The following is a 27897-nucleotide window of genomic DNA, read 5'->3' on the forward strand; positions in this document are numbered from 1 at the left end:
TGTGTGTGTGTGTGTGTGTGTGTGTGTGTGTTTGTTCCGTGGCTCAGTGAGCTCATTGTTGGCACCGCTTAAGAATCTGCAGCTCCTGACTTTTATCTGCTTTGTCTTCCAGCTCATTTGCTTTCCTCGTGTGTTGAAAAGGCTCCTGTCTTTTTTTTTTTCCCCTCCCCCCTTTTCCAATCATCCCCTCTCTGTGCTCAATACCGCTGTCCCCTCTGCATCACCTTTTTTCGAGAAGACCCTTCTTACTTTTGAATTCCCACCCGTCCTCTCTCGGATTAAAATGGAACTTATCTCTCATGTCAAATGTTTTATCACATTATATCAAGTGGCATGAATTAGAATCAAATAATCTTCCTGTGTACATCTTCTAGCATGGCCCACATCCACTGAGAATGCCTCATACATGCATAAAGCTCACCGGCGGGTCTTCTCCCTTCTCTGCATGCGTGCCTTTTTGAAAGTACCGAGCCTAGAATGTCTGGGGCGCAATCACCCAGCCAATAGGCATTGAAAGCCGGCAGGCAGCCCCCTCGGGTCTGCAGGGTGGAGCGTGGACGCTCTGCCCATCTCCGCTGAATGAAATTCCAAGCCACAAATTTTCGAGAAGCCTGTGGGTTGTTCTTTTCAATGCCTAGGTTGCCTTCTTTTTTTTTTTTTTTTTCCCTTTGATCGGTATCTTCTGATTCTCAATTTTGTGTGGCCCTCGCGTGCATATGCGTGCGTGCTCCTGTGTGAGCGTGTGTGTGAGTAACCCCGTGCTCTCGAAAACTTCTCGAACATCTAGTCCTGAATTTGACATTTAATCTGCAGTGAAGCCTGTGGCTTCACTGACAAATAACCCACCCTTCCCTCTTTATTTTTTTTTTAATGAGAAGTACAAGGGGGAATTTTTTTTTTTTTTTTAAGGTAGCTTGGTTGAAGGCAGCAAGGCAAATTGTCCTTTCCTGGGGTAATTTTAAAGGCAAAGTACAACAGAGTCTTTATTTTAAAAAGTAAGAGTGTAGCCTTGGCTAGCACAGATGGTGAAACTGGACTTGCCTGACTGTTGAAGAACACACGCAAATTCAAGCCCTCTGGTCATTTCTGTGAATTCGTAATGAAAAGAAACATCACCAAGAAGATGTTTTTCAGGATGCAAATTATGTTTAGGGTCACTTAAAAATTCACAAGAATGTCAAGTCCCTTGTGGAGTAACACTGACCCGCATAAAGTGGCTTCAGTCACGTTATAGGAATCCCCACAATTTAGTCTCGTATTGTCCCAATGATGTTTTTCCCAGGGGAGTCTTAATTACGCTCCCCTGAGTATCGGATTTTAAAACTTAACCATTGCAATCATGCACTGAACCTCACTCCCCTGCCCCTGGTGGGAAAAAAATCTTTCAGTAGCTTATTTAGACATAATGAATTTCTTTGCCATTTACTTCCTTTCTTCCCAAATAACCTGCTCCCCTAACTTACAGAATATTGGTGCTAGGCAACCTAACTGATGCAGTGCAAAAGAAGTTCTTGAATCTGTCATGGATTTGAAACATTTGTCATTCGAAAAAACCCAAAGCTTCTCAAAAAGCTTCATTACCATGCAGCCCCAGTAATTTAATTCAGTACTTACTGTTTTTCTATAATCTAGCGGCAAAACATCAGATTACCAACATGTTTGATTATTTTCGGCTTCTGTTTCCTCAAGCATGGTGTTTATTTCTTTGCATATTACGCTCTGCAAGGGACTCTTGTCCACCAAGCGAAACAAGGGAATCGGAATATTAAGGCGAAAAGGTTCTGTGTAGCCTCCCACCCTAAATTTCTTGCTAGGATGAGCTGATCCTTTCAGTTCCATTCCTAATGACAGTGGTCCCCGGGCAGGTTCCTAAACAATTGGCAGAAAGCTAATGAGAAAAACTTGTTGATCTGAGAGGTTCCTCTTCCAAATTGTTGCATTTTGATAAATGGCAAAAATGAATAATAGAAAATTAGCATTCTGAAGGAGGAAAAAAAAAATACATATTCTCTCCGAGATTGTTTGCTGTCTGGGGGTTGTTGATTTTTGACTGTTGTGTCATTCCCTGGTTTTTAGTTCCTGCTGGCATCTGTCACTCAGAGGCATGTTCTCGGAGTTCCTGTTGTGTTTTTAGCTGTGTTTCAAAGTCGAAGTTTTATTTACCTGATAAGTCCTTTGAGTTCTTGCTGTTCGGGGTTGTTCCCACTTTGTGCCTTTCTGAGTGTACCTTGTAGAAAAGGCTGGGTGGCATGAGTGTGTGTTTGTATCTAAGAATATTTGGGCTAATAGATGGTCATTTAATGAGCACATCTTTGGTGAAAACCAGGCCACTATCTCAGTGTGCGCACGCTCGCTCGCTCGTTCTCTCTGTCTGAGCTGGTTTTTCCTTTGCCTCGTCATTATACTTCTGGCTGGAATTGGGTACTTGTGGGAGATTATCGGCATAGCATTTGGGGTTCTATATTTAATGTTCTGCATTTTTATCTATTTTATTATGTAACTTAAGAGCAGCTTTCCAAATTCATCTTCACCAAATTTTTTTTTTTTAAGCAGGCATTTTTCTAGGTTGGTTGAAGAAATCCGTCAGATATAACATTGCCTCACCAGATCTTTTTCATGCACTGAAAGTTCCCCTGTTTATTAATCATTGATTTACATAGTCCTTCTATAAAATGCTAGCAACTTTTGAAGTCATGCATTTAAGAAAAAGATAAATGGTCCCAAATTCAGTGTTGCCTGGAAAAGAATCCTCAAACTGCTTTTCTTGGTATTTCAGATAGGCAGCTGTACATTTTTTCATCTGTGTTTTTGTAATTTTTTTTTCCTAAAAAATGACATGCCATTGTAAACTGGTTTCATTTGCTGCAAAATAACAGTTTATAATGATTGGAAACAAAAGAGTCGGAGGTTTAGAGCAAAGGAGTGTTCCAATGTGTACCATAACAATGAATTTAAATTATATTAAAGATGCTGAATTTTTAAAAGAGAATCCTATTGCTGTTAGATTCAAGTGGGAGCTTGGCCACTTCGAAAATTATTGCTGACTTTTAAGAGAAAACATAAAATATGGAGATGAAATAATCTCCGTATTCCAAGAGCAGCAGCCCAAGAAATAACTCGAAGACAGTGGTTTAAAGCTTGAGTGTCCGTAAATCATGCAGATGGCTTTTCCCCCTTTCTCCGGTGATTAATTCACCATCTTCCCCGAAACAAAAACACGCTTTTTGAAATTAGAGATCAGATCATCAAGAGAAGCACCTAAGATTTCAAGGTCTAAACAAAAATTAATTTATTTTCTTTCCTCCTTGTACTTCTTGAAGACACAGACTGAGAAGAAAATCGGGATTAAAAGCGATGTGCTTAGGATGAATTCATCTGCTTAAACCTCACAGGCTCGGAGGATGAGTGATTAAAAAGCCATCTCGAACTTGGATGGCATCCACGTTGCGGGTAATACCGCGTCCGCGGGCCCCCCGTGTCACTGTGAACCAGGCCCGGGGAACATTTGACGGGAGATGATACATGGATTATATAGGTCACTTATACACTTAATCTGCCTTCTGGGGGATTAAGTATTTGCAGATTGACTCTGCATTTGGCTTCTCTGTGGCAGTTATCAGATCAGGAAAGGGCCCCTCACCAAACCGCCTCGTAAGCACTTAATCAGGCAGCCTGGTCAGGTCCTGATGGGGCTGCCTGCTCTGTAGTCCCCTGCCTGGCACAGATTTTAATTTGCTGTTCCATTATCGAATCATATATTTGTCCACTTTATATGTCAGCACAATAACTGAGTGTGAGTATGTCCCTTTAATTTGAAAAATGAAACCTCTGCCCGTTAGAATATATTTGCTGTCCTTCCACGTGAAGCGTCCGATAAGCTTATTTTTAATAACCTGATTAAATTACAGAAGCGTTACCCATGTCAACACATCTCAATCAAAGTAGGAGCCGTCTTGCTCAAGGAAGTAAGTACGGAAGAAAAGGCAACAAGGAATACGTGATGTTTTAGGTGATAACCTTGTGAGGCAGATCGCTTCTGTCCAGGTGAGGGAAACCAGTTCCAAAGGCACAAAACTGCTTCCGAAAGTGCAAAAGTGGGGAAAGGCACACAAGATTCACCAGCAGGATACAGGTTGCGGGTCTCAGGGTGGTGGGGGGTGGGGGGGATTCTAGACAATCAAGGCATATGGCATTCAAGACACTGAGACACTGAGTTGCGTCCTCCGTAAGCACTAAGCAGGGTTGCCTGCCCCTTACTGGGAGCGCTTGTGTGGTTTGCACCGGCCTTGCTTCCGGAGCCTTCAGACTTCACCCTTGATCCTTACAAGCTGGGTGACCTTGGACAAGGTATTTAATCTCTCGGAGCTTCAGCTGATTCAGCCACATAACAGAGATGGTCATAAGCAGAACCTTCTCGTGGAGCCGAGATGAGGGTGGAGGTGCCGTGGGCTACTGCAAACATCGGGCTCTGAGGAGGCGTTTGGTAAGTGGTCGCCGTCGCCGCTGCCACCACCACCATCACCATCATCACTTTGTCATCATCATCCTCATCACTGCAATGGAAAGGCTTTTTTTCCCCAGGCATCATTTTTTTTTTCTTGTTAAACAAAACTCTGTCCCCGTTCCAAGGTGTTGTAAGACTCTCCGCATCACTTTCAGACATTAACCCCAAGCTTGCTTAGAATTACGTGATGTACAGCAGCCTGGTACCTTTTTACGTTCGGTGATAAGTAGTTCTGAAACAGGCAGAAGAGCAGTGGTCAGGACTGAGGCTTTGGTGTAGGCCAGACAGGAGAAGGAATCCTGGGTTTGCCACTTCTGAGCTGTTTAACTTCAGGTGAATGACTTAACCTCTCTGAGCCTCAATTTCCTCAGCTGTAAAGAAGGTGACTTCTTACAGTTGTTGGAGGGCTAAATACCATAATGGATGTTGACGGGCATAGTTAAAAATTCAGCAAGTCTTTTATCATATCGTCATCATCATCTTGTTGAACTCTGTTCCTTGCCATGATTTTGAAATGACCTAGCCCTGTGCCCTCAACAAAACCACAGTGCCCTGGAAAAGAAATCAGAATTGACCTTCTAAACGTGAAGAATATTTGGGAGGGATGGGGAGGAGTAGTTAATACCTTTTATTATCACAGATGAAATAAATGTACACTGTAGACATTTAGAAAATACAGCTAAGCAAAAATAAGAAAGTCTTACGTTCCCAGCACGAAGAGATTATTGCTTGAGTGTTTATTCTTTGGATCTTTTTCTATGTGCTTATGTGCAGTATGTACTTTTAACCAAAATAAGTGAGCAAAAAAAAAATTGCTGTTCGTAAGTTAGTGATCTTTATTTTCTGTGCCAGCAAGTGTTCATCTAATACCCTGTCCACATTCCAAATTTCCCACTTGACCCCAAAATACTCCGTGCAGTTGGTCTGGGCAACCCAGGCTCCGAGGCCGAGCCGTGCATTTTATGTGGCTGCGATGTACTTTGAATGTGTCTTTACCAGCACTGGCCCTTTTTTCGTGATCCTGACTTGCTAAAGGGACCGCCGTGCCAATTGTTCTGCAGACTGGAGGAGTTTATTACTATCTAAACATAGAACTGATTTGAGAAGAAAAAAAAAAAATTATATCAAGCTGAATTCAACCAAGTAGCTCTTTTAGGCATAATTAGTAACTCAGCATAATTCAACCAGAGCTTTTTAAAGCTGTTCTCTGTGCGTAAGGAGAATTTCTAAAGCTAGTTAAAAAAAACAACAACAACAACAAACAAAGATAACGACCAACAAGAAATCCAGAGGCCAGGGTGGAAGTTGGCTGTGTGAGGAGCCACAGGGATTTTATTTCCTGTATTAAGGCACGATGTCTGAGCTGGGTGGGTAAATCTGAAGTCCTGGGCTGGTATTCCTTTTTCTTTTTCTTTTTCTTTTTTTTTTTAATAGACTTTATTCTTTTAGAGCAGTTTCAGGTTCACAACAGAATTGGGCAGAAAATACAGAGAGTTCGCACATAGCCCTCCCCACCCACACATATATACTCCCCTACCCTCAACATCCCTCGTCAGTGTGGCGTATTTGGTACAATCGATGAACCGACATGGGCGCATTATTATCAACCAAAGTCCATAGTTTACATTAGGGTTCACTCTCGATGTTGTACATTCTCTGGGTTTTGACAAATGCATAGTGACATGTAGCCACCACTATAGTATCATACAGAATAATTTCATTGCCCTAAAAACCCCTTGGGCTCCATCTATTCATTCCTCCCTCCCTCCCTCTCCCCAAACTCCTGCAAACCACGGTCTTTTTATTGTTTCTATAGCTAGTCTAGTATGTCTTATCTCACTGTAACTGCTTTGGGAACTTCCTGGACTAGGAAATTTGACCCTGCCCACCCCACCCCACTCCACCCTCCCCTCCCTTAGATCATTAGGAAGGTTTCTTGGTTGATTCTGCTAGGATTTTCCCTGCAGTCATCAATCCGAAATTAAGCCCTTTAAGTCAGTCTAATGCTGCGTTTTCAGTACTTTTCAGATCAAACTTTAATTAAACTATGGCCTCGTCCCTGTCATCCTCCACCAGGAGGCAAAAAGAACGTGTTCTCCAGGCTGCTAGGCTAGCCTTCAGAACCTGTGTGATTATATATATATATAGGAAAACAAATACAGGAAATATATACAGGAAAGCCAATCCGAAATGTACCAGGAGAGGCTGTTCGCAAAGGAGAGACAATCGGGTTTTTTTTTCCACCTGATTTTGAATCCCAAAGCAAATTCTGACCATTAAGCCATGACCTGGGCCATCCGTTAGGACTGTAGAGGGGTCCTTCCCCAAGGAAGATATGGAAACTGGACACAGAGTGAGAGGAAGATGAGATATGGAAGACCTGCTCTTCTCACCCTGATTTATAACATGAGAAGGAATACGTACACCCAGATCACACACACACACACACACACACACACACACACACACACACACACACACACACACGCAGGCACATATGATTAGGGCTTTGGTTCTTGGATGTGAACCTTGGACTCGGGACCTTTCCAGTGCCCCTTAAAAACCCAGTGTCTTCATGACCTCCCTATTTCCCATCATCCACGTCTGCTTTGAGCAGATTTGCTCTTTCCTTCCCTATTAACATGAAGAAGATTTAGTACTGCCCTTGTTGGGATATTCGAAATTTTAACAAAATATTAAGCCGGAAGAGCAAGGCATGAATAATAGAAGGTTCTGATCGTTGACATGGCAGAAAGCAAGCTCTAATCGGATGGGAGGGGATGGAAAGTCGCGTGTTTGAGGCTTCTGATGCCCTACTGCAATGAACCTCATATTCACATGTGACTCCTGTCTTGCCCCATGGCCGTCACAATAAGTAAATGGTAACAACTGATTTGTTTGCTTTTGGAGTCTTGGAAACACGGCTCTATTCCACATGGACACGGGAAGGCTTCTTTCTGTCCATGCCTGGGCGATTTGCGGTTACGGCCATCGTACGTGCAGAAAGGATAAGGGGACATTAATAGATTTGGATTATTTGAACTAATTGTATCAGATGGGTTATTACCAGCCAGAAGGAAGGGTTTATTTTTTTGTTAGCATCATCCTTACAGATTTCTGTCTCAGGGAACATGTCTTCAAGCAGTCCTTTCTAATGTAGCTGCTGCTTCTAAAGCCATTCATAGAAATAGGTCTCATCTCCTTTCAGGCGAACTTTGCATAAAACCAGTCTTGAATTTTCTCTGGAGCTTGTGTGTGACGAAGAGTTTTGCTAAGAGTCTCTATCAGAACAGCTTTCTGTGTTCCAGGAGACATTTGGTGAACGCAGTTAATTTGTTTTCTTTCCCAGTGGAGAATGTTCCAATAATCATTCTAAGAAGCCAGGCTGATTGCTCTGTTACATTAAGGTCACAGTATCCTTACTGACACGACCCGCCCAGTACTTTTGTGTCTTAGAAAAGATTTGTTATTTTCTTGTGGCAGACTTACAGCATGGGGGGCAGTAAGTGACAGACACATATACATGCATGCAGCGCACACACACACACACACACACACACACACACACACACACACACAGCAGCCACGGCACATTTGTGGAACAAATATTATCGCACTGTGTTGCAAGGTACGAGATGTACTAAATCAGTCAAATACTTCCCATTAATTAACCGAATAATGGTTTTCCTCCTTGCCAGGCCTTGTAGAGGCTACTATCAAAAAATTTCACCTGTCTATACCTAAAGTCATAATCATCTGGCCCAAAACTTTTTAACGAATGCATTTAAAATATCATCTAGGTTCTTATTCAGAATGTGGTCCCAGGACATTTGGCATCAGCCTCCCCTGGGAGTTGATAAGAGGTACAGAATCTCAGCCCTGACCCCGGCCGAAATGAATCTGAGTCTACATTTTAACAAGATCCTCTGTTGATTCAAAGGCACATTAAAGTTTGAGAAGCTCTGGATGAGATCAGTGGCTTTCTCATTTGCCCAAGATTCACAGTAAGAAGCAAAGTTTGCACTGCAACTCAGTACATACATATGTGTACACACACGCACACACACACGCATGCACCCAAAACAAAAGTTTACGGAACAATATTTACGCTCTGTCTGTTGCAACCTGATGTGTTCTGTTCCATCTCTCACAGATCTTGGTGGTAACCAGGGAAATGACTTTATCGCCCACTGTAGAATGTGTAGGTTGTAATAGGGGAGGTGGGCAAGATCGCTCCTGTTTGAGATGCACTGATCTGGATGAACCAGAAGAGAGGTTAATGCTCCAGGTACACAAGGGAGCTCTACCCCTTCGCACGTCGCGTGTCCCTCTGCCGCCGCCACCACACGCACTTGAGCATGCGCAGCAACAATAACAAAGTGTCCACTTGTCAACCCGGGAGTTAGCTTGGAGCTGTGCCCATCTTGGGAGTAGATTATGTCTGGGGGCTTCATGTCGTGACAGGACCAGCTTGTGAGACATCCAAGACTCTTTCCCCCTCACTGTCCCTCCCCAGAGCAGTCCCCCTCCTGCAGAGGGGCTGGAGTAGTGTGTTAGATCAGCCGTGCGGATTCCCGCTTTGGCTTCCCTCGACTGCTTTGCTTCGCTTTGCTTTTTTTTTTTTTTTAATCGAAGTGTAGTCAGTTTACAATCCTGCATCCATTTCTGGTGCACAGCATAATATTTCAGTCATGCATATACATCCCTATATTCGTTTTCCTATTCTTTTTCATTATAGATTACTACAAGATATTGAATGTAGCTCCCTGGGTATTTTTTTTTTTTTTATGCTTTGCTTTTTATAATTCTACCCGGACCTTGGTTTAAAAAAAAAAAAAAAGTTGCTTCTACCAGGTGGCTACAAGTTATTTTTGAGTGTCCAAAAACCTGAAAAGAAGGCTCAACATGAATACTTCATTCATTCCCAATTCCCAGTTCAGAAGAGAACAGTTAACAGCCTCCTGTTCTGTTAAACTCCTGCCGAGTTAACGAAAAATCCAGTTAATGGAGTCTAGCGACTCGCCACCAGTTCAAATATCCCCGTGTCAGAAGGCTTATAGCTGAGAGTGTCACTTCCCACATTGGATTGCCCCTCGCCTGCCTTTGGCAAAATTTTCCCTCTGACCATCCCTGGACTGATGCCCGTTGTCCCAGCAAACCTCCAGGTCTTGCCCAGGATGGGATTTTTATTAATTACCAGATCTCCATGCCAACCAGGATAGAAAAGCCCCTCTCATTTTTTTGTGTAAAGAAATTTTTTTTTTTGAAAAGAACAAATGCTTTGTAGAGTAAGCAAAGTTAAATTCATGAGTTTTCATGTGAAATTCTGTCCATGTTTTCCTTCCTCTTGCCTTTTCTTTAAATTTTAAGAAGTTTCTATGCAACTGTTAAAGGCTGTACTCCATTCACAGTTATTACAAAATGCTGGTTATATTCACCGTGTTGCCTCATACATCCTTTAGCTTCTTACACCCCTTTTAAGGAAGAGAACCATCACTTCTTTTTGTTCAGAAAATGCATTATTTGGCCTAGGAAACCATCCTGTTAAAGAGAAAAGACGCAGCTGTTAGGTTCCTTGCTTGTCTGGGAGTTCAGTGTTTTTCACCCAGAGGTCCCCCCAGACATTCAGCAATGTCTGGGGACATTTTTGGTTGTCTCAGATGGAAAGGTGCTATTAGCATCGAGTGAGCAGAAGCCAGGCAGACTGCTAAAGATCCTTCGATGCACGGGACAGTCCCTGCAAAAAAGAATTATCCAGCTCAAAATGGCAATAGTTTAAAAATCCTTTGTCTTTAATGATAATCACCTATTTGAGTTTAAATTTTGGGATAAATCATGAGCTTCGTCTGTGGCTCGTTCTCTCATCGAGGAATTTCAATGACTATCTCCAAAGAATGTTCTACTTGGCAGATTTATCAGAAACTAGTCTCAGAAATCCCTTTGACAAGCTTCATTCAAAGACATATTTTTAGGGTCTAGAAAATAAAAACCAAAGAATCATTAACACCTACCTTTCTCAGCTTGAACTTAACACTCATTCACGTGTAGTTCCCTTGAAACTTAAGTATTGCAATAGAAACTCCAATCAGTGTCGGTTAAATGAGTAAGAACAGCTTCCTTCTACAAAAAAAAAGTGCCTATTGGAGTCTTTAAGGAACTGGATCTTTTACATCACGCAGGCATTGAGAGCACGGGGTTTGCAGTAAGACATCCCCGAGGTCAGTTTCTGGGTCTCACTAGCTGTGTGCCTTTTGGGTAACTTACTTAGCCTTACCAAGCCTCAACTTCCCCCTCTGTAAAAATGAAGATTAAAAACGGGATGTAGCTCTTTGGATTAGCAGGACTAAATGAGGTAATGCGTAAACCATAGTAATGGTTGGCACATAGAAACGACTGCACAAATGTCCCTCCTTGATGTTGTCATCTCCATCGGCAGCGGTGGTAACGCGCAAAGCCAGCGCACATCTTTGCCTAACGCTAAGGCAGGCTCTGCCCATGGAGAGAAGAAAAGTAGTGACACGTTCCGCGTGGACGGGAGTTTGAAAAGCCAGAGATGGAAATGGTCAGAGGATGTCGTTGCGAGGAGCAAAGAGCCCAGGTGTGCCGCAGGATCCCTAAAGAAAGTCTGTCTGAAAGACGAGCAAGTTCCCCATGGGACGGAGTCTCCGAGGTAGCGGTTCAGAAGAGGCAGCCCAGATCTACTGATCCAGGCAGCCCAGCTTGAACTGGGATCTAAGGAGGAGAAAGAGATAGGAGTCTATGCTCAGGCACTATGCAGGGAGACATCATTGCTTCCTCCAGGAGCATCCTTGACTCACCACCTCTGTAGCTTCATCAGCACTGGCATGACTTTTCTTTGGAGGGGAACTTTCAGAACTTAAACCTGGGTTATGATGACTCTAATCTATGCGTCTGCGTGTTTGCTTCGTAGGCATTTAGCAGCCCCACAATCTGCGGGCTAACTTCTTTTTATAGGAATAGATACTGTTCTGTCTTTTAACATGTGCTTCTGAACCAGGGGTGTGTATCAGAATTACTTAGGTATTTTTTTAATCCATAGTTTAGTCATACTTTTTAAGTTTTTAACCTAATGTGCTTTTCCTGTTCCGGGTTCCTATCTATACTAACTCGTTATATTGAGTTGTGTATCACAATAGGTTCTTCTTTGATAACCTTTGCCATTTTGAGGACTCGTGGTCAGATATGTCGCAGGTACCCCTCTGTTGATAAATTGTCGGTTGTTTCCATCATAATTAGTTTGGGGTTTGGGGTTATGTGTTTTTTGTTGTGTTTTTTTTTTTTTTTTTGAAAATATATTCATCCCAGCTGTATGCCACAGATTCTGAGTTAGTAGATCTAAGATAGAGCTCAAGCTTCTATATTTTTAAAACAAGTCCAAGGGCTTAATCCGATCAAGAACTGTTGATTTAGAGCAGTGTTTCTCCACTGTGGGTGATTTTTGTCTCCTCAGAGTTTATGTGGAAATGTCTGGGGACATTTTTGACAGTCTCGACTCAGGGAGGGTGGGGAGGGGCGCTACTAACATCTGATGGATAGATGGTAAACATTACCCTGCACATGACAGCCCCCCCCCAACAAAGAATTATCTGGCCCAAAATGTCAACAGTGGTAAGGATGATAAAGCCTGATTTAGGGGATAAAAGATACTGAAAGAGAGGGTGGGTAGTTCAAGTGGTAGAGTGCATGCTTAGCATACACAAGGTCCTGGGTTCAACCCCCAGTACCTCCTCTAAAAAATAAAATAAGTAAACCTAACTACCTCCCCACCTAAAAAAAATTTTTTTTTAGTTCTACAAAAAAAAAAAAAGATAACTGAAAAGATACTGAAAGACATGTTAAGTTCTCTTATTTCTATTAATATCTTCCCTATGTTGTGTCCTCTAAAACAACTTAATAATCTTATTTTTTTTTAATCTATAGCAACCGTATGAGGAGACAGGAGATGTTACTGTTACTTTCATTTTTAAGACAGGCACCTAAGGTCCAAAAAGAGCTTGCCCAGGACCCCAAAGGGACCCCATCCCTTGAAACTATGGTTTTTCCATCCCCGCCCCCAAGAGCAGTGATGGTACCTATCTTATTTCCCATTGCATCTGCCGTGTTCTGGCTTGTGTAAACCCTCAGTAGCTTTGTGTTAAGTAGGCATTGATGAATCCCCAGCCCATCTTGTGGACCACGTCAAGGATTTTGTCTGTTTCCAATTCTAACTCAAAGATAGTCATTAAATCCTTTAAGTATCTCACTATGGGTTTTTGCGATTGTCACTTGATTTTTTTTTTCAGAAGCCTTGAACATGCAGTGTTCTGGTTAATTTCATGGGGAATGAATTGTTTTGGCCCATTTGATTTTTTTTTTTTTTTTTTTTGGTTAATCTGAAGATGAATTGGAAAATCTTTTCTCTTTCAACCCCTGCTGTTGGAATAGTTTCTAAAATGTCTGAGTTCTATTTTTTGCCTTAACTGAGCATTTGAAACAGAATCTGATTCTCTGGGGCAAGATCTTTCAGGGCGCTGGCTTTACCGTGCTTAACCCCAAGTGACACTGTCCAGTCATGAAGAGGTAAAAGGAGTGACTTTTCTGGGATTGCACTATTCATAACTTCCCTGGACTCCAAACACAGTGCTCCTCTCCCACCCTGTGCCTTAGGAAGATGAGGCTGAGATGTTTATTAGCCCAAAACTCATTCTGAAAGCTACTCTTTGATTCAGTCCCAAAGAGGACTTTTAGAGGGAGGGAAAAGGACAGCTTTCTCCTAAAAGGCAAGGACCAACAGGGCGAAAGATACCCATTGATTGAGGGGTTTGATAAATGGCTGTTTAACAATAATGATACAATGTATTTAGACTTTCTTTTATGTATATTTCCTGACGGTACATTGGCGATAACCACATCACCTTGTGAAAGAAGTTATTTCTTTGAAGTGCCTAATTACCCCATTTTACAGGTATGGAGACTGATAAGAGCCAATACTGATGGGGCACGATCTGTGTCCCAGGTACCATTGTTGGCACTTAAATGTAATCATTCGTGTAACTTCCATAACTTCCTTGTGAGGTAGATTCTTACAGATAAAGATATTGAGTCACTGAGAGGTAAATAGAGTTCTCTAAATTTGGAAGCCTGGGAAGTGATCAATCCTGAATTGAATTCCTTTCTTTCTGATGCAGAGTAGACACCTAAGTGTAATGTCTTTGGGGGAAAAAAAAAAAGTCAACCCTAGACAAAGATGAGCCCCCAAACTCCCACTCCACGGAGAGCTCTGCACGCCCACCATCACCCACCGGGGATGGTCCTGGAACAGAGTCTCTGTCTCCTGCGTGGCAACGCCACAGTATTCAAGACAGAAGCTGCAGTTATGGACCCCTGATGGGAAGTGGTTTATTTAGTTACGGTCTGTCCACTAACAATGATGGGAGTTGCCTAGCTGATCAGGCAGACCCTTAATGAAGCTTCAACCCTGCGTCCTCCTCAATGTGAGGACATCGTCGCTGGGCTAGGGTCCCACCAACCCCAGCAGATCCTAGACCTAGAGGTGGGAGACCCCAGGAAGCGCTACTGTGCCCACGCGAGGGTGAAACCCCATCCTCAGTGGAGAGGGACCACAGCACGGTGGGGAAGCTTGCACACCATATGTGCTGCAGAAACCGCTGCTCCCTATGCCCAGCCGAGGGGCGGGCTTCAGCTTTCCGTCTATATCTCCCTCTGCGTTCCGTCTAAGATCTTTTATCCCCCAAGAATACAGTTTTGTGGTTTATTTGGGGCTAGGGGGAATGATGGTAACACGATACCGCTCCATCCCAGACAGTTGATAAATGGTTTAGGGTGGCAGCTTAAGTTCCTTAAGCAAATCTTGACACAGTGGTAGAATTCAACAACAATGCCCAGGATTTTCCTGCGAGGCCCCATGGACTTGTAGCTCCGTTTTCAATGGCACTGGGAGGTTCCACAGGTCAGCAGTGCTTCACAGGAGGGGAAAAGTAATCCAGAATTACAGAATAACGCGGTCATACAATCCATGCATAATACAAATGCAGTTGCAACTAAATCATTACGTGGTCATTATCCAATCAAGCCTCCGATGTCAGCGATGTGAAAATTTATGATCGGGTTTCACCAAAGTCCTTCCTTGACTTTTTTTCAGCCAAAGCTGACAATAAACAATGTGACAAGGTGATGAAAGAAAAAGGAAGGAGGGAGGGAGGGAGGAAGGAAGGAAGGAAGGAAGGAAAGGAGGAAGAAATTGGGTTTTTTTCCCTCTTAAAGCTTTTAAGAGCTTATCAGATAGATCATCAGCTGTCAGCCAACCCTTGAAAGTCCCAAATCCCTTGGCCAGTGGAAAAGTTCTCTCCATGCATTGTTTTCTAAAGAGTTTGTTTATTCAAAATATGTCTGCTTTAGGCATTCAGTTTTCTAAGTGAGTGGGGGCTCACGGGTAGCAGCTGAGGTCAGCACCGAACACGATTTAATGAAGCTCGCTCCTGCCTGTGGTTTCTGGACGCCACCAAAGAGCAGTGACCGCGCTGCGGCTCGGGGGACGGGGACGTGGATGTGCTGGAATCCTTTTAAAGGCTCCCCACTTGGCTTACACAGCGTTAGAGACGTGGAGGCCTGTTTGCGTTTGTTGCTGCACATTAGAAATAAATTTGGGCATTCGGCTGAAAGAACTTGAGATGCACAAAGACGTGCTGTTATGTGTTCAGCGCGGTCTTTGCAAGCGTGGCCAGGCAAGGGGGTTATCAAAAGAAACATGTAAATAACACAACCTGCTTGACAAAGGAAAAGAGTAAAATTAACCCGAGACATCCGTGGCATAATACTGTCTTCTGGCCTCAGCTTTGCTTTTTATAACTTGAGACACACAGCCTCGTAGTCCAGCACAAGCAGCAGGAGCTGGCTCAAAAAAATTGAAAAATTTAAAAAATCCCAAACCCAGGGCACCCTTCAGTCCCTAGGAAGGAACTCTGAATCAACTCTTCAACTCCCCGCACAATATTATTATTACATCTAACGTGATCATAGCTAAATCATTGGCTTGGGCACAGTCCCCCCCACCCCGTTCCCCCTCCTGTTTTTGGAGGGGGGAAGGGGGAAAGCATTGGGAGGGACGGGGGAAGCAAGCCAATCAAAGTTAAAATAAAGTCTCTTTCTAGCAAGACTACTGTCTATAACATGTTGTTCCTTATAGAAAGTGGGATATGGTGGCATTTGCTTGATTAACTTGCTCGACAAAAGTGACAGCTGCTGCGGGCGCCTGCGGATAAGCTGCACGGCGCAGTTCCGCCTTTGTACATCTGTCAGCAAAAAGGGAAGAATAAAGAGTGAAAAGAGACAAATTGGTCCCAAAAGACACTCCATTCAACTTAGGAGGTTTGCCCCATTCAGGCACTCGCTGGGCGCCTCAAGTACTGAGAGCTGATTCAATTTCATTCACTCTTTCGAATGAACCCACAAGTGTTTAATTTCTTATTCTGTCGCCTCAAAAAAAAGGGGGGGGTGTAGGGAAGGGGGAGGGAGCCTTGTGGACGGAAAGCATTAATGGCAAGGCAGGGGGATCCAGCCTGCACATATTAACTCATGGCTAATTTACAGTTTAACTCTTATGTGCTCAGGTCCGAGACCCATCTGAATGCTTCAATGGGGGGGACCTGCCGCAGACGTCTCGTCTCCTGGCTGGTGGACCCAAAACCATCTGTGGATGGTCAGGGCACCCAGCCGGGTCAAGTGTGTGTCTTATGTTAGGACGATGGTCTGACGTTTCTGCCCTTTTTAGAGAAGAGATGGGGTGGTGGGCTCCCCAGGATAAACTTTGGGTAAGTGATCTGGCAAATGTGATTTTTTTTCTCCCCTCCCAGAAAGATTAAAAAAAAAAAATTAGAGTTACACTCAGTGAGAAGTAGTAAGAGGGGAATATGGTTTCCAGAGATTAAAAATAAAGCAAGAGGAAAGGGGGCCATTGGGAAGCAGAGCCCAGCTGTACGTGGTGAAAACACATGTTAACTTTGAAAAAGCAGCACTTTGTCTTTCTTTTCTTCATCTTCGAGCCCCAGGCATCAGAACCTGTTTTCTGATCTCCTTTATAGGGGCAGCCACTGTGCACCCCTAAATATTTCCTCCTAAGAGTTGAAATCTGACCAGTCCGCCTGCCACGTTCTGCTCAATCTCCTGCCATCTTTTTCTCCTGCCTTCGTGCGACTCTGGCTTCTCCTTGAAACCCAATGCTCCTGAACCAGCATCTGAGTGTTGTCCCATTGACTGCTTTTTGGAAACATCAGTGCCGTCTCTGGCTCCTAAAAAGATCATACCCTTTCCTTATGAGAAGTCATTCCGCATGGAGCCCAGGTTCCCTAAGCTGCATAGATCTCATGTAATAACCGCTTAGAGGCTTTGGAAAGGGGTTCTGGACCCAGTTATAGTTGTTGGCTTTTGTGGTCTCGGGACCCTGGGGCTCTGGACAGCGCCTTCTGGGTGATAGATTAGTGAACTGTCATCATCTGCTTGGAAACTAGCTGGGTGGTTTGACCTACAGCGTTTACCTGTTGACTTGAATGCTTTCCAGGGAATAAGATGGAAATTATAGGAATGTACAGATCGTGGGGTTTTTTTGTGTGTGGTTTTATTTATTTTTTTTTTAAATATTGAGAGTAGAGATTAAAACAACCTCAGTCCAGGAAAATGAGTCCCCGAGGTCAATGTGAATTTTCCTGCATAAGAACTTCAACTTTGACTCACAAGACTCTCGTGAGTCATGACGAGAGAAAGTTTAATGTGTGCAAATTATGGAGTTAGCCCTAATGTGATTAACCAGCCCCGTTTGAAAAAGACAGAGTTGGCACCCCGCTTCATCTCTCTGTTCTGTACAGGAGCTACCACCCTTATTTTAGAGTCTGATTTCTATAATCACTTCTATATGGTATGCAAATGTCTGATTCAGTTGCTTACATCAATCTGCTTGTGAATTAATGCGGCTAGCTCTACATGCACTTCCCCGGTCCTAAGGAGCAGTCAGGGGGTGGGCAGGTGCTGTTTGTGAATAATCTGATTTCAGTTCATGGGACGAATCTCTCTCCTACCTCTGAAGTCCTTGTGTGTGTATCAGAGAATAGTTTTCAGATGAATTATTCCCGCTCTTCACGTGGATAATAGGTGGTAGGATGTGCCACGAAAACTGGAATTTCATTTTCGGCACAATTGAGCTGTAAGTGATTGAGATGACTTGAAGTGGGAATTTGGATTGGAACTATACATTTTCTCAGAAACAGTGGGTTCCTTTGAGAGGACAGAGGCTGAAGGCATGGGGGTCCATTTTCTCAATGCACAGGGAGGCCCAGGACTAAATCCCCAACATATCCAGAGAAAAATAGGCCCCAGAGAAAGGTATTGTTAACGGTGGTGAGTTTGTTCATGTCCACACTGCACACCTGCCTTGGGCAGCCCAGGTGGCAGACCCAGCCTGGCTTGAAGCGGATTGGGGATTAATCACATTGGGCTCATTAGTTCTATCTCTTGGAAAAAGAAATAGCCTGAGAAAATCCAGGTACCTAAGAGAGCTTTTTCCTTTTCCCTTAAAGATCGCAGTTTCCTGAGTCTGCTTGCCGAAAGCTAGGTATCAGCTTCTGTCATTTGCTAAAACACTAAGTCCCGGACTCGAGTTTGTCCTGATTTGTCGTGACAGGTCCTGCTGGTCAACCAGCTGTATTAGAAAACAGCTGGTGTTGGTCCCATGGTCCATCTTTCATTCAGGTTTGACCACTGGTTACATTTTTATTCAATTACTTAGATGTCCAGCAGTTTCAGAAGTCATGTTGTGTACAGGCAAGCACAGATCTCATTTTGATACTGAAATTGGATTCTTTCTTTCGGGACCGCAGGGCTTTGGAGGCTAATCAAGAGAGACAGAGGAGAAAGGTATATTTCGCTGTTTGGGCACCTGAAGTTCAAAGGTGGGGGCATTTTGCGGGGAGTCAGGCCTCACTCTTCATTTAATTTGAAATGCAATAGGGCATGGAGTTATAGGAGAAAAACAAAATCTGCATTTGGGGAGCCCATGGGCTTCATAGTTTCTGGAGAGTCAGAGCAGGAAAAATAGAGTGGACATTAAAAGCCAATTTATTACATATGGCTTAATGCATTTTCTTTTCTCTCTTTTTCGTAGAGAACAAATTCCTGTAAATATGAGATGCTCTAGAAATGTAAAGTGGGGTTTAAAAAGTAACTATTTCTTGAGGTGGTTAGGAGAATTAAATGAGTTTAATACATAGAAACTGCTCAGAATAGTGCCTGACACAGAAAAGGTGCTCACTAAATGTTTACTCGTTATTTTTTATTACTGTTATTCGTTGTTACTAGGAATGTCACTATAAAAATTTTTTTCCCAAGTGGATTCAGAGGAACAGAAGTACCCTGAAAGACATTACTAGGTGGCTCATGGAAAGTGGTTCTTTAGTCAAATAGGTTTGGAAAATATGAAGCCAAGTTCAGTGGGTTTCTTGACTGCAGGACTTCTCAGAGCGTTTAATATGTTAAGGTAACCGCGTGACGCTGAATCACCCGTCTTCTTCAGACAGAGTATACAGGATGCGTAGACGCATCACAAACACGGTCACAGCCCAGGGGAGAATGCAAAGCTGGAAAAGTTTAAGCAAGTTATCATTTTTACTTCCTTTTTAAAAAATTGCAGTTAAATCCCTCTGGGTAGTCAGTGGTCCCGTCTGCATCTAGCCCCACTGATAGGATAAAATAGCAAACGTTCCCCAGTAAAAAGCCTCCCATTTTCCTCCTCCCAAACTTTGGAGCTGGAGGCCCAGGCGGGACTTTCCGTGCAGCTGGGAGGCTGCTGGTCTTTGATGCACACATGTTTATTTTCTTATTGGCCATTGTTCTGCGCGTTCATCATGTTTTAGAAGGCGTCCCACCGCCTCAAATCCATAAACTTCAGAACCACCTTGGATTCAAAAGGTGAAAAGCCCTGACACAGAATTTCAAAACAAGTTCTGATCTTGGACAAAGAGAAGAGTAGCCTCCCCCTGGAGCTTTCCCGTCCATGTATCTGTCACCGTTTAAATAAATAAAAAGATACCAACTCTTTCGCTTGGTCTGGCCGGGCTGGGAGCCTTGAGATAAGAGGTCAGTGGTGTGAGTTACTATGGTAATTGAGTAGTAGCAGCAATAGTTTTGCTCTCCTGAGCATTAAAGCCCGTAATAATAGGCACACAACAGTGGTTAAAGCAAGCAGGTAGGATTACTATGTTCTTTTGTCAGAAGTATATAATGTCTCGTAGTCAGTTTTAAAGACTTCTCAACCCTCAAACCCACCCCACCGTCACCTGCTGCGTAATTTTGTATACTTAATCTCCTGCCCTCAACTCCCAGATCTCTGCTAATTTGAGGCAAATGGGTATTTCTGACGTTAAATAGGGCAGCGAGGAAGCTCTGACCTAGAAAACCCGCATTCTGAAGCACCGAGAAGAATATTCTTTCACCGATTTTGTTCAGAGGCTTTTGAATGACGAGGGGGAGGGGAAAAAAAAAAAAAAGCACTCACTGCCACGGGAGGTGGCAGCCTCCCCGAGGAAGGGTTTTTGCAGAACAAGAAAAAGTAAAAAAGAAAGAAAGAAAAAGGAAAGAAAGAGGAACTCGGCGAGCATCCCCACTCCCAACTTCCCCCATAAAACTTGTCACTTCGCATCGCCATCCGCTACCCCAACAACAATCCCTCGGTGCCTATGGCTAATTGCAAGCACAGCTGAGGCCCAGCGGGGGGCCCCTTGCACAGTCTCAGGCCTTTATACGAGACCCAATCTGTTGTATGGTACTTGTTCACGCACAAAAAAATCTACCAGCAAAGGCAGAAAGAGGCAGAGTCACAGGTTTCTTGTAATCCCTCCGCCTCCCCGCTGACAGCCCAGCCCTAGAAGCATTCCTGGTTTTGTCCTCCGCTTTACAAAATCCGAAGTGACCTTAAGCTACGAGCATGTCAGCTTTTGAATGTCGACTCGCCCGCCGGCTCCTTCAGGTGCATTAAGGAGCGAGGGGGGTGGGGGGGTGGGGGGCTACATCTGGCTTCGGCGGCGTGTCTGTTTGCAGCACCCCTGGGGTGAGCTGTGGCTTCCTGTAACATGTAAAATATGAGTGTGAACTCAGGGTTCATGGCAAGGAACAGGAGGTCATGCCTCCATTCAGTTCGAAGTAAAGAAACTGGGAGTTTGCAGATGTTTTTCTGTACGTGTAATGACACCAACCCCCCGCCCCCCAAGCCACCGAGCCACTGAGAGCTGGGTTTTTTTTTTTGTTTTTTTTTTTTGATAAAATGTGCCACAATCAGTGTGCTACTTGCAGATTTATTCATATCAATTTTTGCGATTTATATATTCAGAGACAAGATTGCTATTTCGGCAACTTTATGTTGGATGTCGTGCGTTTGCGTCTCGAGAAGGAGGGAAAGAAATATGGGGCGGGGAGGGTGGGCAGAGAAAGAAAAGAAATTAAGTCTGTTCCTCGGGCCACCAGCTGGGGTGTTGTCAAGGAGACAAAGCGTCCAACGGGAGGGTCCGTGTCCCTCTTTTGCCCAGCGGTCACTTCCTGCCCAGGCTTGGAGGTGGGAAATGTATAGCTTCTGGCCCAGAAGAAGGCCCATTCATGGCTCCTGTGAGGAGGTGCAGGCTTGGGGGCTTGGGGCGGATGTCCCCTCGGTAGGTGAGGTCCAGGCCACCCGAAGAAAGGCCTTCCCATCCTCCCTCACGGTCAAGGACAGGCCCACGAAGGTGCTTGGCCTGGGCCCCCATGTGTGCCTGGCAGGGGGCACCCAACCCTTCCTGTCCACCTTGCCACCCTCTCAGCTGGGGAAGGAGATTAAGCCTCCTGTGAAATTCCCGCTTGCAGAAATTTCTGTTTCCAGCCCAAAGCCTTGTACTGGATTTTCACCAGAGGAAGACATTGGTGGAGCAAACGCGGAGATTAATCCTCCTTAGCCTGGGGAATAAATGCTCCTCAGTGGGGCAGTGTTACTTGCCGAGCTTGGTGCAAAGATCATTTTGAGGCATTTAAGAAATACATGATTTTTATGAGTATAACCGTTCCATGTAGGAGTTATTTCTCAGCAAAGGGCAAAAGCTTTGCCTGCCTCACATTATTAGCCTAATTCTACTTAATTGTTTCCTAAAATAAGGGCTTCCTGAACACACATTCCAAACCGTAATAAATCTGCTGTTGGGGGAAATGATTCTGGATGGGGGAGCTGCTGCCCTTTGGGGCAGAGGGAACCGGGGTCTGGGGGTGCTGAGTGCTGCTTGATCAGATCAGGCTGGGCTGGGAACATCGTGGGGCAGGTGGGAGGTCGGGAAGGGGACGGCGAGTCTCCGTGAGAACATATGAGGTGACGTGTCACGCAGTGTGAAAAATGCATCCTTTTTTTGCTGTTTGGACCCAGTCCTCTAGGAGGATTCTCTGTTCTCGTCTCTGGGCTTCATTTAATTCTGTTTCACAGATTTAGAAATGTTGGCCCCGTGGCATGTTTTAAATAAGCCCAATAAGTGACTGAGCAAATGCTACCAGATTTTGTTCTTTGTTCTTCGCAGTCTCAGAACTCGGCCTGGAGAAATTGTCTCCGTCCTGGTATTAAATGGAAGTCCCAGGTTCCTCATACATGTCTTTTTTTTTTTTTTTGGCTTTTGTGAAACACAGTTAGGTGTTCCAGATTAGAATATGTCCTTTGCTACATAGCCATGCTCTCTCTCAAGCAGTTTCCCTTTCAGTATGGAGAGTGATTTTTCATTTCCCTTCTTTTTGTTTTAATTGTGGTAAAATTGATCAGGTTAACTGTTTCAGAGGGTACAGTTCAGTAGCGTTGCGTGCATTCCCACTGTCGTGCAACCAGTCTCCAAAACTGGAGGTTTTCATCCAGTGCTTTTCATCTTCCAAAACTGAAAGTCTATATGCATTAAACCATAGCTCCCCATTCCCCCTTCCACCGCCCCTGGCAACCACCCTTCTTTGTTCTATGAAGTTGACTATTCTAGAAACCTTACAGAAGTGCACTCATATCGTATTTGTGTTGTTTCACTGGCTTATGTTACTCAGCATAATATCTTCAAGGTTCCTCTATGTTATAGCGTGTGATGGGGTTTCCTTCCTTTTTAAGGCTGAATAATGTTCCATCGTGTATATATACCACTTTTTGTTTATCCCTTGCTCTGTCAATAGACACTTGAGTTGCTTCCACCTCTTGGCTGTTGCAAATAGTGCTGCTATGAACATGGGCGTGCAAATATCCCTTCAAGATCCTGTCAGTTTCTTTGCACCTATACTCATAACAGAACTGCTGGATCGCCCTCTTTTTAGAATAGCATTTACTCAAGTTGTGGAAATGGTAGAAGAGGGGTATTCGGGTATAAGCTGAGACAGCCTTCACAGTTGAAAATTCACTTGAGCACCTCTGCTTTCCCATCACACACCTTCCTGTTTTTAAGTTAACATCAACAAGCTGATCTTTGATTTCGTTTTCTCATTCAGAGATGGTCAACTTTCCAGCAATATCTTAGCCTTGTGGAGACTGTCCCATCTCCTTGCAGGTGACCACACTGAGACATGGGCTGGATACAAGGGGACTGGTGGCTTGTTGGGTTTCGCACAGTCTAATTGATTCAGAAGCGACAAACTTGTTTCTGATCTGGCTTTGGGTAGCTTGGCTAGCTTACTGAGATTACCAGCAAGTTCATCAAACCATTAAAAAAAAATTTCTTCCAAAGAGAGGTCCTTGTGTAGCCCATATAAGCTAAGCTTTGAGTTAACTCTCCTGCTGCCTAATTTGCTTTCAGAAAGGATCCTTCAGGACTCTGACTTCCCTTGTGTTCTCTCCCAGGCACCTAACAGAGATGGGCCTGACCTGGTTAGAAGGCTGCCGTGCATTACATCAGGGGTCCAAGTACGGGTTCCTCGTCTTGAGTGTCCATTTGAAATGTCACGGCTAAAGGCACCCGTTGTTGGCGTTTCTCCGCATCGCAGCTGTAGAGAGTTGAAATTTACTCTTGAATAGATGACTGCTTATTTTAATAAAAGAATATTAAGGTATCATTTAGGCCCTTTCTCAGGAGGTTGCAATCAAAGTGCTCCCAAGTGTTAGGGTCTGTACACGTTCCTGTAGAAGAAGCAAACATTTTAAGCAGTAACCATTTAAATCAAAGTTTTAAAATATAATGATTTCGTTTGCACTGCATCTTCCTTGTGAAAAGAAGCTAAAGATGAAAGGGTAGCGGGGGCTCTCAGCACTGAGTTGTGGGTAACGATGACCTCTGGATCATCCATGATCCTCTGGATCCATGGTTTCAGCAACATGCCTCTGACTTCCCATCAGTCTGGATTTCATCAGACTCGGGGTGGGGGGGGGGGGGATTGCTATTCCAGAGTTTAGAACCTTGAAAAGCCACAGAACTAAGACAGCTTCACAAAGACGTTGATGAAATGGACTTTAGGCACCTAGGGAATTACAGATGTTAAAAACAAAAACAAAAACAACATACCTCCAGCTAAAAAAGACATTTGAGACAGCCTGGAAGGTCATTCTGGTTAGCTGTACCCTCTGATTTTGGTGTCCGGTTATTTTTAGCGTCTTTGTGCTTTTGGCTGGGCGTCCTGACGCTGTGAATGGGAACTACCTATTTCTAGGGGCAGTTGTTTTGGTGGATCAAAGCTTTGAATTATAGTAGCGCTCAAGGAAGGCCAAAGATTGTATCTTTCACCTACGTACCCATTTTTTTTTTTTAAGTACTCAGATGATATGCCCTTTTAGAAAGTTTTATTCCCCTTGGGGAGCTCTGACAAATCCTAAAACTTGTATGCAATGCTTTAGTGCTTGCCTACTTGGCACAGATGTCCTGAATATGCCAAGATTTCTTCGTCAAACCCTCTCTGAATCTGGATTAGAACACCAGAGACAACCAGATCCCTACCTGTTCTTAGCCCCAAGAGACCCGTGAGGCTGTGGAATTGTGGCTGAGGCTAAGAAAGCTACAGGACTTTGGTAGAAGCACAGAGAAACCCTCCGTGATGTTGTTCACATGCTCTTAAATTACCCAAATTGTAAGGAAGAAATATGCATTGAAAGCTGCAAATGTAAACGATTTCATTACAGTATTTCAATACAGCAATTTAAAGAGGTTGTGGGTTTTTTTTTTTTTTCCCCAACAAATAATAACCCATGTTTGTCACCAAAAGCAAAGTGAAGAACTTAGTCACAGGGGTGTGGTCAAGGTATTATCTTCCCCTTTGACTCCTTGCCAACAAAAAAAAAATGTCCTTTCTTCATTAGACACTCCAGGCAAATTGCCTCTGAGACAGTTCCTCTCATGTACGGCTGTGTCGAGTTGGAGAGGGTACTTTCCAAAGAAAAGATCAAAATCGTCCAGCTTTCACTGTGCTGCTTCAGTCCAGAAATACAGGTCAGTTACCAGGAGGTTACAAATTACCTGTTTGCATAGACTTCTTTGGAAGTGTGGAAGCTGCTCAGAAAGTTTTGCACAACCCTGAAACAACCCTGAATAGCTCACACTTGGAGAGATATTTCTTATTTGTGAAGCAGGTAAGATAACATGGCTTAGATAGTAACAGCTAACACTTAATACGGGCCTATTGTAAGCACGCCACACATTTTAACTCATGTAATCCGCACAAGCCTAAGTGGTTTTTATTACCATCCCCATTTAGCAGATGAGCAAACTGAGGCACGGGGAGGTTAAAGGATTCATCAGGATTCAAACACAGGACAGGCTTGATTCAAATGCATTCTCTTAGCCACTGGGCTGTACCGCCTGTCAGTTTCTTGAGTCTAGGCTCCATCTCTTACTAACCACTAGATCATTTGACTTCTCTGAGCCTCAGTTTCCTCTTCTCTGAAGTGAGACCATAGATGATAATAAAGGCTCAACTGTTTCAACTTTAGCCATGAACTGCCCAGGCATTTAGTTCTCTGCCTGCCTGGTAGACATAGCATGAATATGCTAGTTTCAAAGGAAATAAATATATTTGGAAATGAGCCAACCATAGAACTCAGATCCTTGTGAATTTCAACTATCATTCATGCTTAGGCTCTACTGGACTGAGTCACAGATTTTAATCAAAGAAGGTATATGAAGATCTGTGTTTGTGCATGGTGTGGCTATTGGTCCTTAGGCTAAGAACATAATCTCTAAAAGAGCTCAATTTCACCATATTGGGCTAAATATTACCTTTTGCTGTAGGCATAGGGCAGCACGCCCTGTTCAGCATGTGTGTGTCTGTGCGTGCGTTTTGCTAAAAGTGATACACTGCAGTATGCGTGTTAGACTTCAATACAAGTTCTTCTTTAAAAGAAAAAAGCAACACAAGAGCTGAGTTTTGAGCTAGACTGCTTTCTTTGGATTCATGACTCTGCCTCAAATTGTTTCTCTTACAGCCCTTTCTGATGACATCTCCTTTAATTTAATGTGAAACCAAATTTCCCCAGGGCTCTATTTTACTCTCCCTGTTCACCAAGAATTGTAAAGCTGATGATGTATCATTTTTCAGAGCCGAACTTTTGATCAATGTCATAACGTTTGTGTCTCCAAAAGTCTGTTAGGAAAATTCAATCCATTGTGACATAGGCAATTTTTTCTAATTATGTGGCTCTTTGAAAACGCAAACTGCCGACAGTGAGAACTTCCTCTCAGTAGCAATTGCTGAGTTATGAACCTAAAAGAAAATAAGAAGAGTTTAGGTAGGGCTACAGGGGAACATTACCAATATGCTGATGCTAGCTGAGAAATGGCGTTCTTGCCCCTGGTCCAACTTTCTCAAGTCATTTCCCTTGTCAGCAATGACTGTCTCTCATCCATTAGTTCTTTAAGGCTGATGATGAGTGGTTTTCCATGGGAAAACCCGTAAGTTCCCCAAGCATACTCTGCTTAGCAACTCTCTAAGCTCATAAAAAGTAGAATCTTTTCAACACCAAGCCAAGCTCGGGCTCTGGGGGAGACAGGTTCAACAGCATTATCCTACCCACACCCTTCTCCTTTGAGAAGTTCAGAGCTGAATGACTTTGCTGAAAAGGCACCTGGATGCCAGGGGTGTTTCTACACAAGCAAGCCATTGCTTTTGGAAATTAGGGAGCTGAACGTCACAAGTCATACGGACGTAGTGGTGAATCACCAGCTTGAAGCCTGTCCCACCACAGGCTACCAACGCGCCTTTTTCTCCTCTGCAAAACGGGGCTGTTCAGACTGCTGCTGCTCTTAAGTGTTCAGCTCGATGATGCAATTAGATAATTCTTGTCAGATGCCGTGCACAGTGCTTGTACATTGTAAGAACTTGGTGTTCAGTGCATTGGTAACTATTTTTATTAATGTTGCACATGCGTTGTGAGCGTGTGTGGAATCCTGGGTGTACTGTTGTCCTTTGCTAAAAACCATAGACTCTAAAGTCTTCCAGAGTGGTCCAGTGTGATGGGGGGATTGTGTAAGTTGAGGGGACATGTTGTCCTTGTAATTAGCGAGTCTGATAATGCACTGAATAGTTCTGCCTCCTTTTCAGCCTCTATTCCTCGCTTCCATTGCCACTCGTGGATGCAACATGGCTGGCTCTGAAAACAAATGAATCGTGAATAGTAAGGTCCCTTTAGGACACTGAATTAACATCAAGATGGGGGGAGTGGTCTGGGAGTTTAGACTCATCTAGGGGGTTACGATGGTGGAGGCGTAAAGGCAGTAGCAATCGCAGTGGTAACACTCTGTCCTGCTGATGAGGGATTATCCAAACCCAAGTGAAAGTCCATTCTCTATGAACCCGATGTTGTCCGGTGAGGTGTGAATTCTTCATCCTATCTCACAATCCTGCAGCCCTTCCCAGGGGATAAAATTCCCTGGGGGCACAATGAACTCAAAGGTGGGGACTAGGAAGAGGTGAATGAATCACTTCTTAGTCGCAGAATTTAAGGGGGAGCCAAAAAGACGGTTATTGAGATAAGTATTTTAATATGGTTTAAAAAATCAAAATGAATGCAAAAAAAATCCGTGAGACATAAAATATGGAAATACTAATTAAAGGCTGCATCCAATCCTGCACTTGTAAGATCTTGCCTCACCCTAATCCTAGCTGGAGTGAACCCCCACGTTACAGAAGAGACACGTTATGTATAAGAATTTCCCTGCATGAAGTCGGAGTAGTTGCAGGGCAGAATGTGGGACCTGAGTGTATCTGCATGTTAATTATCTAAGCATCGACTGGAAATGAATCAAGAAGATTCTTCCGTATTGTATGTTTAAAGGATGCGTGTTGTGTTTCTGAGAGTAAGAATAACAACGGTGGCTAAATTTTATTGAGCGCTTACTATGTGACGGTCACTCTGCTAAATACTTTCCCTAATT

General features: G+C 43.7%; 1 protein-coding gene and 1 long non-coding RNA gene across 13 annotated transcripts in view; both read left to right on the forward strand.

The window, feature by feature from the left end:
• CADPS (calcium dependent secretion activator) overlaps positions 1-27897 on the forward strand; it is a 416509-nt gene that overhangs the window by 379480 nt on the left and 9132 nt on the right. The gene's annotated exons all lie outside the window — the stretch shown is intronic.
• On the forward strand, positions 9951-27660 carry LOC116657099. The gene is made up of 3 exons (XR_004312074.1): positions 9951-10237; positions 16301-16307; positions 27650-27660. It is a non-coding gene; the product is annotated as an uncharacterized LOC116657099 (long non-coding RNA).

This window comes from Camelus ferus, chromosome 17, assembly GCF_009834535.1.
Source record: "Camelus ferus isolate YT-003-E chromosome 17, BCGSAC_Cfer_1.0, whole genome shotgun sequence".
Taxonomy (NCBI): domain Eukaryota; kingdom Metazoa; phylum Chordata; class Mammalia; order Artiodactyla; family Camelidae; genus Camelus; species Camelus ferus.